General features: G+C 40.1%; 1 protein-coding gene across 10 annotated transcripts in view; it reads right to left on the bottom strand.

Moving 5' to 3' along the window:
- INPP4A (inositol polyphosphate-4-phosphatase type I A) overlaps positions 1 to 10,978 on the bottom strand; it is a 73,726-nt gene extending 62,748 nt beyond the window's left edge. For 9 of the 10 annotated variants that reach the window (XM_042040939.1, XM_042040892.1, XM_042040948.1 and 6 more), the window contains exons 1-2: positions 10,937 to 10,978; positions 4,837 to 4,983 (exon numbers count right to left, since the gene is read on the bottom strand). The gene's annotated coding sequence lies outside the window, so the exon portion shown is untranslated. The remainder of the gene's footprint in view (positions 1 to 4,836; positions 4,984 to 10,936) is intronic. The other variant, XM_042040882.1, reaches the window with a different exon arrangement.
- Between the last annotated feature and the right edge of the window lie 3,415 nt (positions 10,979 to 14,393).

Here is a 14,393-nt window from a genome sequence, read left to right as displayed (position 1 = left end):
TACTTTATTTCTGTGAGGAAGCTGTTAACTTTTTTTTCTGTTCTTAAAGGTTATTAAATCTCCTTCACAGTAGAATTATAGACTTCCTGTATTAACCTGGGCTCATGCATTAAAAAAAACCAGAATACATGGAGACTCCCAGTTATTTATTTAAGAAAGAAAGCAGTTGAAAAATATTTTAAAGGAGTGTTTTCCTTTAGTTTCTGTGGCAGTTTAGCTAGGGAAAAAGTTTCCCTTCTCTCTAAACTGAAGACAAAGTCTTTACTCTGCACTTCAAACCAAAATGAAAGCCTTAAAAAAAGGAAAATCAAAAGCAGCTCACACTGGCTGCTTTGCCTCCCACCACCCATAAAAATCACAGTTGGTGCCTTACAGGTTTAGTTTATAAAGTCAGGTCTTGTTCATCTAGTACTAACAGTCTTCACTGAAGACTAAGGGACCTGTCATGTTTATTAGGTAGAGCGTGGGTCACCTTATGGGATGGGATTAACAAACATTAAGAGTGCCAGCTGAATAACATGAAAAACACCTCAAGGTGGAGATCTACAAGTTTCTGAAAAATCACAGAATCATTGGAATAGGTTGAAAAAGACTACTAAGAGTAGGTTGGAAAAGACTACTAAGATCAAGTCCAACCACTAACCCAGCAGTGCCAAGTCCACTACTAAACCATGTCCCCCAAGTGCCACATCTACATGTCTTTTAAATACCTTCAGGGATGGTGACTCAACCACTTCTCTGGGCTGTTTGTTCCAGTGCTTGACAATCCTTTCAGTGAAGAAATTTTTCCGAATATCCAATATAAACCTCCCCTGGCACAACTTGATCAAGGCTGTTTCCTCTTGTCCTGTCACTCGTTACTTGGCAGGAGAGGCCAACCCCACCTGGCCACAACCTCCTTTCAAGTGGTGTAGAGAGTAACAAGGTCTCCCCTGAGCCTCCTCTTCTCCAGGCTAAGCAACTCCAGCTCTGTCAGCTGCTTCTCGTGGGACTTGTGCTTTAGACCCCTCACCAGCTCCATTGTCCTTCTCCAGACCCAATCCAGCACCTCAATGTTCCTCCTGAATTGAGGGGCCCAGAATTAGACACAGGATTTGAGGTGTGGCCTGACCACTGCCAAGTACAGAGGACGATCACTACCCTCATCCTGCTGGCCACACTATTGCTAATACAGGCCAGGTTGCCACTGGCCTTCTTGGCCACCTGGTCACACCCTGGCTCATGTTCAGCTGCTGTGGACCAGCACCCCCACATCCTTTTCTACTGGAAGCTTCCCAGCCACTCTGTTCCCAGCCTGCAGCACTGCCTGGGGTTGTTGTGACCCAAGTGCAGGCAGGCAGCACTTCACCTCGTTGAACCTCAGACTTTAGGCCTTGGTCAAAACCCCACTATCCCAAGATGCTTCCAGGACACTATGCCAAAATTATATATGTACATAACTGGAGTTTCCTCCACACAACTCTTTTTCTCTACACCTGCAGTTTGAATGTTTGACGGTATTTGGCAGCTGCCTGGGACAGCTCCAAAAATCACCTTATCTCAGACCACAGCAGATTTGACTGAAGGAAAGTCTCCAGAGTGAACATGCACAACCACAAGTGAAAATGCCTTCACTTAGAAACACCAGATCAATGTTCAAAAGTCCCACTAAAAATAGCTCGGTGTTAAAAGCCGAGCAGCACTTTTTTTCTTCTTTTTCTTTCTTTGCTCATGTAAAATTGACAAAAGGCAAAACTACCATTTCAGACAGCTTATTACTAAAACGTTTTCAAAGACTATGCTCTTATAAGGGCCTGTGCTATAATACGACTTTCAGACTATCTTATCTTTGCATTCTAGACATTTCCGGGGTTAAAATTTAGCAGGAACTGCATTAAGTGTAAGGTTTTTCTAATACAGAAATTACAGAATGATCTTGAACATAAATATTCCACAAGGAATATATCCTTGTTTCAAAACAGAATCAACATAAACACATTTCAAGAATAAATTATCTCTGTCATGCTTGACTACAAACCCCCCAAATACCTTGGCAAAATTTATTTTTAGTTCTTATAGCATATATTCTACCCTAACAGCAAACATACTATTAAAAACATCATATGCAAATAAGTTGGAACAACCTTCTCTCTTGTACTGCGCACAGTTCAGCAGAGATAGAGTTCACGTAGATCCCGTTGTATTGTATAAAAATATTTAGGTTTTTATTACTGTTTAAGAATCTGCGTGAACAAAGCATGAGGACAGTGTTTACCTTGATTAAACACCATGCTATGAAAAGGTTAAGCAAGGTGCACAGTCTTTGGATGGGATTTACTTCACTGAACTGTATTGAAGTTAAGCAAAACAGGCAACTGGATAGAACTGCATAGGGAGGGATAGGAATCTTCAAAAGGTCATTTTTTCTGACTTGTAAACAGCTATCTTAAGAGACTATGAAACAAGATTAAATTTGCATTCCAACATCTCATGTTTAGTAATGATCTGCAACAGTAGATTGTGCTTATTTGATCCACCACCATCCCCCTCACCCCTCATTCCCTCCCCACACACAAAGAATCTGGGTTTGCTGGAAATTTTTCTGTTTCTTTTTCTTCCCCAATATGACTGTGAGATGTCTTTTTCCTGAAATTTAGAGGTGGGTTCCCTCAGACCTTATAATCTTTTACAGAAACGTCTTCAAGTGATGTTGTTCCAGTTTTTCTGGGCATCCTTATAAGTGACAGCCATGCAGGCCTGAGATGCTCCAAGTGCTGTCTCTCAGGAAGAGGCTTAGACAGATTTTCAAAATAAACCCCCAGTTTACTAGCCAGAAAAACATGACTTGGAGCTAAATAAAACCTAGAATACAGAGGGAAGAAAAGCCATATCTAAACTGGGACAGATTCTAAATCTAAGGTAGTTGACCATGACTCTAATAAAAAATAAACCTGAAAAAGCCCTGACACATTTTCACACTTATCTTCTGAATCCTCCCCTCCTTGTCATCCCTCCTCTTGGACTGTCACTCAAAGCACTGTGTTTCCAACAGAACAACCCCCTTCCAAACTACTGACAATTCAGTCCATAAACAGAGTTTTTCTTCACTGTGGCAACTTTCCAAGTAAGGATTATGAGATCATCATACAATTGTTTTTATCACAGAACAATAACAACTTAGTACTACTATACAATAATTAATTAGGAAGAAGAAGAAAAAAAAAAGAGAAGCCATACTACTCTCTCCTGATATTCTTCTGGGCACTTAAAAACCTCAAAATCCCAGGCTGAGCACTTATTAATAAACAAATAACTAGAGAACTAAACATAGTGCTGCCAGAAGTACATTAAAAATGTTTCTGGCTGTGGTATTTTCCTCCTGCTATTTTATGAAGATTTCGGGTAAAGAGCAACCTGATCAGTATATTAATAGCTGACAAAGTCAATTAGAGCAACTAAGGATTTGCAAGACATTAGAATGTACATTAATCACCCTTGGTCAAAGGATTCAGCTCCTTTTTGAACCCAGTATTGGGACAAACCAGCATCCAGGCAAAGGACAGCTCTTCACTAATGTACAGTTTTAAGTTTCAGTGTTTATCAAACTGAGAAGGTACCTGGGACAAGGGCTGTCACTGACTGTAAGTGCTGTACCCATCATTTGTCACTACAGGCACATCAGAGATCTACAACCACAATTTCCAGTTCAGAGCAAGCTTTTCTCTCAGTGGTCGTAAGTTTGCTATCCAGCAGTCAGCTTCTAAATGTATCTTTGTCACAGGCTAAACTTAACATGCCTTTGTCCAGCCCTACAAATTCACTCAAAGCCTGATTTATCACATAGCATTCCCTGTGTAATGCAGGGCAACTGCAGGGCAATACAGCAGACAGTAAGCATCACACTCTGTAGGAGTGATCAAAAAGCACAAGCTGCCAAACAGCCTAAATCCAAAGAATCCAAGCAATCATTGCCCTTCATAAATCTTTAAGCTTGTCCCTAACTGTACATCAAGCATTCTCCTACTGACTACTGTCATGTATTATGCAATTATCGCCATGCATTCTACATAGGTTAAATATTTTATCCATGTGCTAGGTGCACACACAAATTCAAACAGTAAGACATGCCATATATTCAGTTCACATCACCCCTAAATCACACAAGTAGGCACTTCTGTTTTGGTATCATAATCTTCCTACAATACCATACTGTTACACATAGACCTGCACTAGTCCTCCAATGGTCTGCAGAAATCCTGCTTGTTGGCTATCACCTAGCTGATATCAGCCACATTTCAAAGCTCCCCATGACTCCAGAAGCAGAGTTGCAGCAATTGTATTTCCCATTTTACCAGTGTTCCTGACATATCCAACACAGCTGTCTCAGACTCCTCTTGTAACATAAGTACTTCTTCACTGTAGCTTTTCACAGAATGGTTTGGGTTGGAAGGGACCTTAAAGACCAACTAGTTACAACCCCCCTGCCATTCCAGTAGATCAGGCTGTTCAAAGCCCCATCCAATCTGGCCTTGAACACTTCCAGGGATGGGGCATCCACGGTTTCTCTGGGCAACCTGTTCCAATGTCTCACCACCCACAATGTAAAGAATTACTTCTTCATATCTAATCTACCCTCTTCCAGTTTTCTCTGCCTCTCCTACACACTGAGGTGAAGTTTCTCAGATACTGCAAGAAGTGTTGCACACTTATTCCAGATCAGGTCCCAGCCCAGATGCACCCAGCTGAGATGCCCTCCCTCAACTGGAAATGCCTCTTTTGACACTTCCATGTAACCCATACATCATTTTCATGATGGTGTCAAACTGACAGACTAAAGACAAACTTGAACCCACTTACCCTCATATAGGCCTTTCTCCTTCAAAGTCTTCCATTGCTGAACTCTCTCTTCATAGGAAAAGTTGTTGCATTACTTCCTAAGCTGAGGCTGTAGCACCATCCAGTTTCAGGCATTCAGCACTGATGCCAGAGTCAGGTGCCCAGGCTCTGTTAACAGTCAAGACAGAAAGCAGGAGTTGGGTGCCTAATTAAAAATCTGCCTCTTTCCACTGATTACATAAGAGCTCAGACTGTCATACTGCTAATTTTGACATCAAGGTTAAACTGGGTAAGCAAATTCATGACAATGTGTGGCCTGACACTTTGCTGGGTTGAATTCCATCCCTTTAGTATTATCTAATTGTCCAATTAATTGTATAGTCATTCCACCTAAAACTGCACACTAGAAATTAACATCCTCCTCCCATCTGCAAGTTTCAACAGCTTGCTTTCAATACAGCATGCCAACAATATCAACCAGAGAAAAAACAAAACAAACAAAAAAGCCTCAAGAAAACTAAACAAGTCAACTCCCAGAGAGTAATTCATCACTTATATCTAGCTCCTTCTGTCTCTCCTGTGCCAGTTCTTCAGGTGCGTTTACATGCATGCACCTGTTCTTCCTCCACCTTGAACAATAATTTTGATGCAGCACCATGTTAAATGGCTCAGTAGAATCCAGAGAGACCAGATCTAGCCCATTTATTTTTCTAGAAAACCTACTTTCTTATTAAAAAAAGATACTAGGCCAGTTTGACATGACCTATCTTAGCGAAATAGATTGTGTTCCATCCTCCCTCCACTCAACTCCCATGTCTTTAATTATTCATTCCTTAGAAAAAAATTTTAAGGTTATTAGGGTCAAATTAACAAGCCTGAAGTTGCCTAGATCACATTTTCCATATATATAAAATTCAACAGTATGAGGAATAAAAATTCTCTAAAAAATCCTAGTAATGGATCTATATTTCAATCACATATAAAAAAAGGTACCTTTAAAAAATTCCCAATTTGGAAACTCCAAATGGAGCAACTTAAAAAGTCATTCTGACAGCCAGAAAGTCTAATGGGTTTTAAAATATGAGACATGGAAAAACTGGATGCTTCTTCTCAGAAATGTAAAATCATGAGTAAAACACCCAAGACCTTCTGAAACCTCCTGAGACCACAAAAATACAGGATATAGCTAAAGCCCTTGTATACCTTTATATGCGTTGGACTCAAAGATCTTGGGGATCTTTTCCAGTCTTAATGATTCTATGGGAAATCCCAGTGCAAATCTGAAATGTTTGCGGGATTCCGTTACACAAGCCTCTAAGAGTTGCACAGTACCTTAAACTCTCATTATGCAGTACAATTTCTTATATTCACAAACTGTTGAATATGTTCATGTGGACTTTTCAATTACTTGGGTCACTCAAGCATACAACATCTGGAAATGTTTCTGCTATAAGGCAAGATGATTTTCTCGGTAATATTCAAAGGCTTTTTAAAAGAATAAATACACTACTCATTTCAAGAAAACGGTTCAACATGCTGTAAAAATATGTCTTTTGTTTTTCTTCCTCTTCTTGTTTTAACGTTTTGGTATCTCTAGCAGCTTGACACACAAATGCAAAAAAAAAACCTTAAAAGCACAAAACATTTCCTTAGTCTGCAATTTTAAGCTCTTCTTCTGACCCACATTTGCATTTCTCTGCTTTGAGCTGAAAGTAATCATCTTGTTAAAAGGTGATATTTGTATATGTCGCCTCCTTCAGACAAATTTGGCCTGAATTTTAATATACTTACTTGTTGATTCATTCTTCTAACAGCAGAAGCGTGAGTTGTGCATCTTGGTGCTTTAGAAGTAGGTTTGCAGCTGTCTGCACATGTCACACAATAGTCAAAACAGGCAAGCAGTTAAGATTTCCTCTGAATATCATGGCTAAAAATGTCTAATTGTGCTAAATTAATAGCTATGGGGCATCCAATAGGAGGGGTAGAAGTGGGAGAGCAGGCACCAATCTCTTCTCTTTGGTGACCAGTGACAGGATTCCAAGGGAATGGCATGAAGCTGTGTTGGTAAGGTTAGGTTGGATATTAGGAAAAGGTTCTTCACCCAGAGAGTGGCTGGGCACTGGAACAGGCTCCCCAGGGAAGTGGTCACAGCACCAAGCCTGACTGAGTTCAAGAAGCATTTGGACAACACCCTCAGGCACATGGTGGGATTCTTGGGGCTGCCCTGTGCAGGACCAAGAGTTAGACTTGATGATCCTCGTGGGTCCCTTCCAACTCAGGAGATTCTATGATCAAATAAATTCTGGTTCCGCAAGGCAACCCAGCTTAGGGGCAGCACATGAGCAGATGCATAACTATAAGCTTCAGTTCCACCAAAGCAAGCAGAAAATTTAAGATTTCTCCTGGTGTAGATTTTAAGACTGACCTGACTTTTTGGGAGACCTCAGATCACTGACAACTGCTCCTGACTTTACCAAGGGCTGCAGCTCCCCAGTGTCTACAAAGGACTTTTATCGAGATGTCTGACTTCAGATTAAAGATACTAATTTGAAAATTTTCCCTGCCCTCCCCAAAGTTATGAAAAATCCTGCACTAAAGTTAAAAATAACTATGAGCCTATTCTGCTACTTATTCTTCAGAGAATAGCATGCTAGTAATGCCTCAGTCTGAAGCAATCTGCAGGTTTTTTGTCTTTTATTGCAGTGCTTCAAGCTATTGCAGTCTGTATGTATGGGGACCATACAGAACGTTTGCAAGTGTTTGTACTGCACAGTCCAGACCTTTTGATGTATGGAAGTCTGTACCTGAGGACCTACACACTCACTTTCTCTCTTATCTTCCTAGCTAAATGGAAAATACGAATGGAAGTAGGAAATGATCCATATGCAGAGTTTCCAAAAAGGAAAGTAGCATGGTAGGCAGCTGGTTTTGAAAGTTGGTTTAGATGGTTCACATTAAGTGTTAATTCTCTCAGTATGTTTTAGTGAAACAATTATTACTGAAATCCTCATTATTATTCTGTGGTAGTTCATCTATGTATCTCCCAAGGATAATGCTGAGATTATTAACAATAGGTACTGGACATTTTGTAATTCAAACATTGTAATAGCTTTATAATTAAAATGCAAACACAGGAGTAAAATTAATGTTATCGAATTGAATGCAAGCTTGGACAGGATAAAGTTCTGAACACTTTAAAGGGCTTGATGTAAGAGTAACATTTAATTCCAGAAAAAGCTTAATTTTTGTGCTTGCACAGAACATAATATAAATAAAATATCTGTAAAAAGTGACAGCAGTCATAAGAAAGAACCAAAGTAACAGCCCACAGATCACTGTTGTTTCCAGATACTTCAAACATTTGAAATTCTACCTCTGCCTTCTCCCTGACTATGTGCCCTCGACAGCTGTTCTCACTAGCTATGTGACATCATGTCCTCTTACTCTTCTTTCTTTCCCTCTCCCTGCATTCAGGCTCTATTCAATATCATCATGCTTTTGTTTAACATGTTACTCAAACTCAGTTCTCCATCCCTCTCTTCACTGTTAAAAGTCATGGTTAGCTCTGTATACTAAAGCCAGCAGTCAGAAAACCCCCTAATGGAATACAGAATATTATAGAAAGGCCAAGTGCCACACATTATGTAATGACCGCACATGTAGTCACTGCAATTATACATGCCGTGTCTGCATGGGGCATGAATTGATCTAGCATGAACAAGAGGATGATGAATATTACGCTCTAAGAAACAGGATCACTGCACATTTAACACAGCCACAGAGTCACACACGGCCTGCTCTGAATTTATACTTTAGAAACTGGCAAGAAGGAAAAAGGAACAAACTAGCAAATGCTGGTGGTTTTTGTTAAAAAAAAGCCCAAACTGTAAAAGCAGATAGTAAACTTGCAGTAAAACCTAACAGCAAGAATCATAAAGCAGCTTGCTGTTCTTATATTAATGATCACCTCTCCTTAGTCACCCATGCTGTTTGTCCACTCATTATCTACAGCAGCATATAATTTAGCAGGGCACATTTTCTATAGATGTCACCCAGAGAACTGACTGAAGAGAAAGCTGTGACTCTTACTTAAAAAGGGTGACAAATACCTGTCGTACACATATTAAGGAGCCTCAATCAAAAAAACTATGTGGAGATTTACATATGCAACATGGAGTTTGACTCCTAATAAAGAAGCCACTAAATCTACATCAGTGGAAAGCAAGTATGCACCAAAATAGCAAGCAAGCAGGCAAACAGAAGCGGTGGCGTTCTCTTTTCCTTCTCTCCTATTTTCTCTCCAGACCTACTCTAACACAAAGCTTCAAGCAGGTAGTGCAATCTGACAAAATATGGAGCGGGTTGCACAGCCAGGGCCATATTTGAGAAACACTTAATTAGGATGATATGCTGTCTCTGTAGGGCAGCCCCAAATGCTGGTTTTTAGCTCTATTGTAATGGATTTCTTTGCAAGTGTGGAGACAGACCCCACATGGGAGAAGTCACAACTGTCTTGGGGCAGAATGACAATTCTTTTTTAATTTCTTCAGCAAGAAGCTGCACTGAATTGGATGGAGATGAAGGATTGCCTCAGGCATTTCTTTTCCAATGCAGACAATGCTGGCAATGCTAATTTGCTGCTGGCAACTTTACCCTGGCCTTCTTGGGATGGAGAAAGATCTCTAAGTGCATGCCTGACTCCCAAGTTGATCTTCACTAAACAGTTCAAGATGGTGAAAGGAAAAAAATTACACAAAAGCCCCTAGAGCATCCTGTTGTGCACTCTATTCCATTCTGCCCCAATTAAATAACCGAGTCCATGGTATCGACCATTTGCTTTAATTTCAGATGTAGGCACAATCATGGCAGCACACCTCTTTAGACTTTTCAGTAATTGATCCTCAGTCTGCATTAAGACACACATTTGACACAAGAAAAGCAATGCTGCAGGAGAAAGTGCATCTGCTGACTTTGTCTGCTTGATCTTACGAACGAATTTGCTCTCCCTTAGCAGGAGCAGGGGAATAACATCTCTGAGAAGTCAATACTGTTCACCATTGACTCTACTCCACCATTCATTATTTGCTGAACTCTGTAAAAGGGCACTGAGGGCACTACATCAGGGACAAGGCCACTGAGGTTCACCCTTAATTTCTGCATGCAACCATAAGCATCACATTTGACCAAGAGCATCCTGTTTCACCTCTCTCTACCTCCTACTCCCAGACCAGAAAAACCTCCTGCCTCTACCAGAAGACTCATTTTATTAGTCTGCTTCATACTGCCTTGTAGTTCAGGCCACATCCCCCATCTCATCAGCACATGTGGCCCAACTTCTCTTACTCTCAGGAATACCAGAAGCAGCTGTTCAGCTCAACATACAGCTGCTCTGCACACAGGAAGCAAGAGGAGTCCTATGACTGAACTTTGGTTAGAAACAAGTGGCCAAGAGTCTTCTCACTTCTGCTAACAGGAACCCCACCAGGACAGATTTCTCTCTCAGGTCCTAGTAATGTGACCAACAGCCTCTGCACCCTGCCACACCACAGGACATAAAGTAGCTCTTTCACTGTGGAGAAGTAAATACTTGACAAAGGTTTGTGAAGTGCTCAACAGGGTTCACTCCCCATCCTGAAGGATACTGCTGTATGCCACAGCAATGCTCAGTGACTGGCAGACCTGCCTTCTTCCATCTCAGGATGTTTAAGGAGGAAAACTAAAGAATGACTGGTTTGTTCCTATGGTAGAAACAGGTGACAAATATTGGCCTTTCAGCACAGGCTGTACTTGAAATCTCACAGACTTCCAGAAACACAAATTGGTTCAAATACAAACATATCACACTGTCACTAGCTACTGAACTACCTCACCTTCTGTGGACAATGCACCCAAATAAGAACAGAAAATCTCTGGCCAATATAATGAACTACCCCCAATACAATCCATAGGGTAAAAGCATGACACTGGTACCAGAACACAGGATCTTGTCAGCTTCATTATTTCCCAGGCTGAAGTTCCTTCAGATTTGTCTGCCCCTAATTTATGATGAATCTTTGAACTCTTGCATTCAGTGTCAACAGATCATCACACATTACAGCAGTAATCACTAAAATTATCTTACCTTACTCCACCTTTCAGAAATGAAATTCAGCATGTGTATCCAGTTCTTTTTTTAATGAAGTCTGAAAGACACAAAAAGGACAAATTACTTCTGACTGAATCTTTTTTTTTTTTTTGGGGGGGGGAGGGGGTAAGTAATAAATATAGGAACAAAACCCCACTAAAAACATGTGAAAAAATGCAGACTGTTAACATTTTATAACATAGCTTCTCTACCATTTGAAACAAAATTGTTCATTCAGTTTCACACCTTCACCTCTCTATTTACACTCAGAATTACAGAACAAAGCCATTAACTGTATAACTGGGAGGTAGCAAATAACTCTATGGATCGAACTATTTATCTTAAGGTCAAAACACAAGCTTTTTCAACTACTATGCTTTCCAGTGTGATTTTTAACCTGAAATATCTGCCATTTTGCTTCAACAGAGCATGTTAGAAATCTTTGACTGTGGTACCACAAAACTGTGGCAAGTCAACAGGTTCCAGTATGGAGAAGATGCTTCACTATCAAAATGTACAGATGGAGCAAACATAGAAATATATACACTAAGATTAAGAAAGGTAAATCTTCATTTCACAGAAAAATGCACTGATCAGTCATAAGCAAAGCACTCCTCAAAACATTAAATTCAGGGAAGATTCATACATAAAGCAATGTTCAAATTTGTGATGCAGTAATCAAGATGCAATTCATCAGTTTACAGCAAAACTAGCAAAGCAGAATGAGGACTGAAGTAAAAGAAAGACGTTAAAGAGTACTAAGATAAAACAGTACACTGCAGACTAACAAGAACTTCTGCTACCAACTGGGACCTTATCAGTTGAAAAAAAAACAAGAAGAAAGAAGACCTTCGAGTCAGATAAGACAGCCACAAAAAGGGAGAGAGCTGCACTAGGGTGTAGCAGGCAGTGTGCTCTTGTTGCTACAAGAAGCAGCAATGAACCTAATTCAGGAACACTTGCTACAATAAGCTGAACACCGTCCAGCTCAGTCTGCAACATGTAGAGAAAGGTTTGTGCAGACAAGGAAGAGGCACCTTCTGCAAAAATACTGTTAAACTCAGCAAAGTGGAAGCTCAGCTGAGTTACAATTTGCTCTTCAGAAATACAAGACAAGGGCTTACACCACTGTGGTGAAGAAAGTGTTAAGATAAACAGGATGTTAAAGTAACAAACCTAACCTGATTTATAAGCCTAATAGCCAAGGATAACCTCGTTTCCCATATAATAGGAGTGTTACGCCCCTGTTAAAACGAGACTTAACAACTCAGGAAATTCCATCCAGCCCTGTGCTTTCATGGACTCATCAGCAAAGCATCTAATATTTCTTACAAAATTATACCTCTTCACAGAAGTGGCCTGTAAAGCACCTTAGGTTTTGTTCTCTTTTCATTGTCCAAGGTGAAGGCAGAACAAACTCGAGGTTCACTTCTATGACTGTCAGTTCAGAAGTTACAAAGCATTTAAGTAACCCTGGCTTTTTGTCCTCCATGAGGACAGACATCTAACATTATATTGGAGGTCTTTTCAGGGTAAGTGTGATATGCACGTTTTCAGAAAAAAAAAGTCACACACTATTTAAAATAATTTTTATTTCATCAAACTCAGTTGCAAAGTTCCAATTGAATACCCTTTATAACTTCAACTGTATTTATTTAGAATGGTTATTTTTTTCTTTTTCCACTCTAAAAGCAGGCCAAGTACTGTGAAAGCTCCCAGATACCATGAAAGCCACTCCCAAGTCATGTCATTGCCAGTCACAGTCACAAGATCAAGGGCTGATACCATGGACCTACTACATTATAATCCTGTAATATACTGTACCACCATTCACCTTCAGGACACCTAATATAAATACTTAAACCTGGTCAGTTATTATTCATTTCATTTAAATGAAGGAATTAAAATGGCAGAGATGATAAAGGAATCTAAAAATTCTATTTACAACACTGTGACAAAAACCAGATTAGTTCTATGGTGACAGGAAAATCCTTTTCAACTTTGTGGCTTAGCTCATGTATCTGTAAAATAGAGACGATGTAACTACATCGAGCTTCTCTGCTGCCAAGTTATATTTGTAACTTGTTCACTACCTTCAGGAAGTCACACCCATCTTGAGAAGCAACACTGAGATTAGTGACGTGTTCTAAAATCAGCCCATCAGTGAGATTTTTTAAAAAGTATTGCAACTTCTGCAGAGAAGGCAAGACCTACATACCAATGTCTCTGGAAGTTCTGACCTCCCACAGATGCCCTCCTGCTCTGCACCCCCTTCTGAAAGGAACTTTGGATTTTCAACTACATTTCTAGAGTCCATCTTTAAATTCTCCTCTTTGACACAACCACAGTTTTTCACTGTATTCCAGTTCTGTTGCACTTTGGTACCTGATTAAGAATTGTCAAAGTGCAGCTTTAGCTATAGCAACTAAACTGAAGACCAGCAGCATATGCCCAGGTATTACATTCCCAGAGGTGCCAGTGGCACTTGCAGATGAACGATTCTAACTGTGCACCAATTCCAGCCACCCTTTTGCACCCTACACTGTAAAGCTTTTTAATTATATTGCCCTATAATATCCGTAAAACCATAGCAGAGTGTGGTAACGTACTACTGTAGACCGCACCATAGGACCATCTTCTTGACATGTTCTGCCTTCTGCCTCTGGCCTTTTGCACTAAGACATCTTCATGACAGAAAAAAAAAAATATTCTATTAAAGACTGCAGCATGGTTTTACTTAATTAAAACCATATAGAAATTGTTTTGCAATCGACTGATGATGGCAATTCAAACCTGAGAGCTTGCTGTCAGATTTTAAAACCAATTGAGATCCTTCACTACAAGGAAATTATCTACAGTGAGGCTTTTTTCCTCCCCAATCACTTATACTTGCATCCAGGGTTACTACACAAACTGAGAACACCAGTTCTCAAATAAATCTGCCACACTGTTATTCCAAAGTACTGCAGAAAGTGAAGCACATGACACTATTTTCTGCAGAAAATCATCAGTGTGATAAAAATAACATAAAAATAACAGGGAGTATACATGCTCCCACTGGAAAATCCCTCACTTTCTCCTCCATGTTCCCTTCTTCCTTCTTTCTGACTCACTGAATAGCCGCTAAATCGTTCCAGGAAGGAAGGCACAACTAACACTTTTCCTTTGCAATTAAATGTGGTGTCAACACCTCTGAAGGTACCTGCAACCCATGACACCAGGTGTAACTCTGTCTATTAGTTAAACAGGGAAAAACAGCCACTTTGACTGGAGGCTAGCCTTGATAGCTTTTATCCAGGTACAGTCCAACAGATGCGATATTCCCTCGAAAGTTTTGCCAATCTAAACTATTGTCTCCCATTGCTTGCCCTCAATTTTCCCTTCCATCTGTCAGCAAAATGGCACATGTTGGTTATAACCTAAACTTCTTCTAAAAAAACCTCCAAGCACACCA

Source organism: Corvus kubaryi, unplaced genomic scaffold, assembly GCF_017639235.1.
Source record: "Corvus kubaryi isolate FWS band 111438036 unplaced genomic scaffold, C.kubaryi_AGA036_p1.0 133, whole genome shotgun sequence".
Lineage (NCBI taxonomy): Eukaryota > Metazoa > Chordata > Aves > Passeriformes > Corvidae > Corvus > Corvus kubaryi.
Note: the sequence above shows the minus strand (reverse complement) of the source record. Positions and strands in the feature narration are given on the sequence as shown.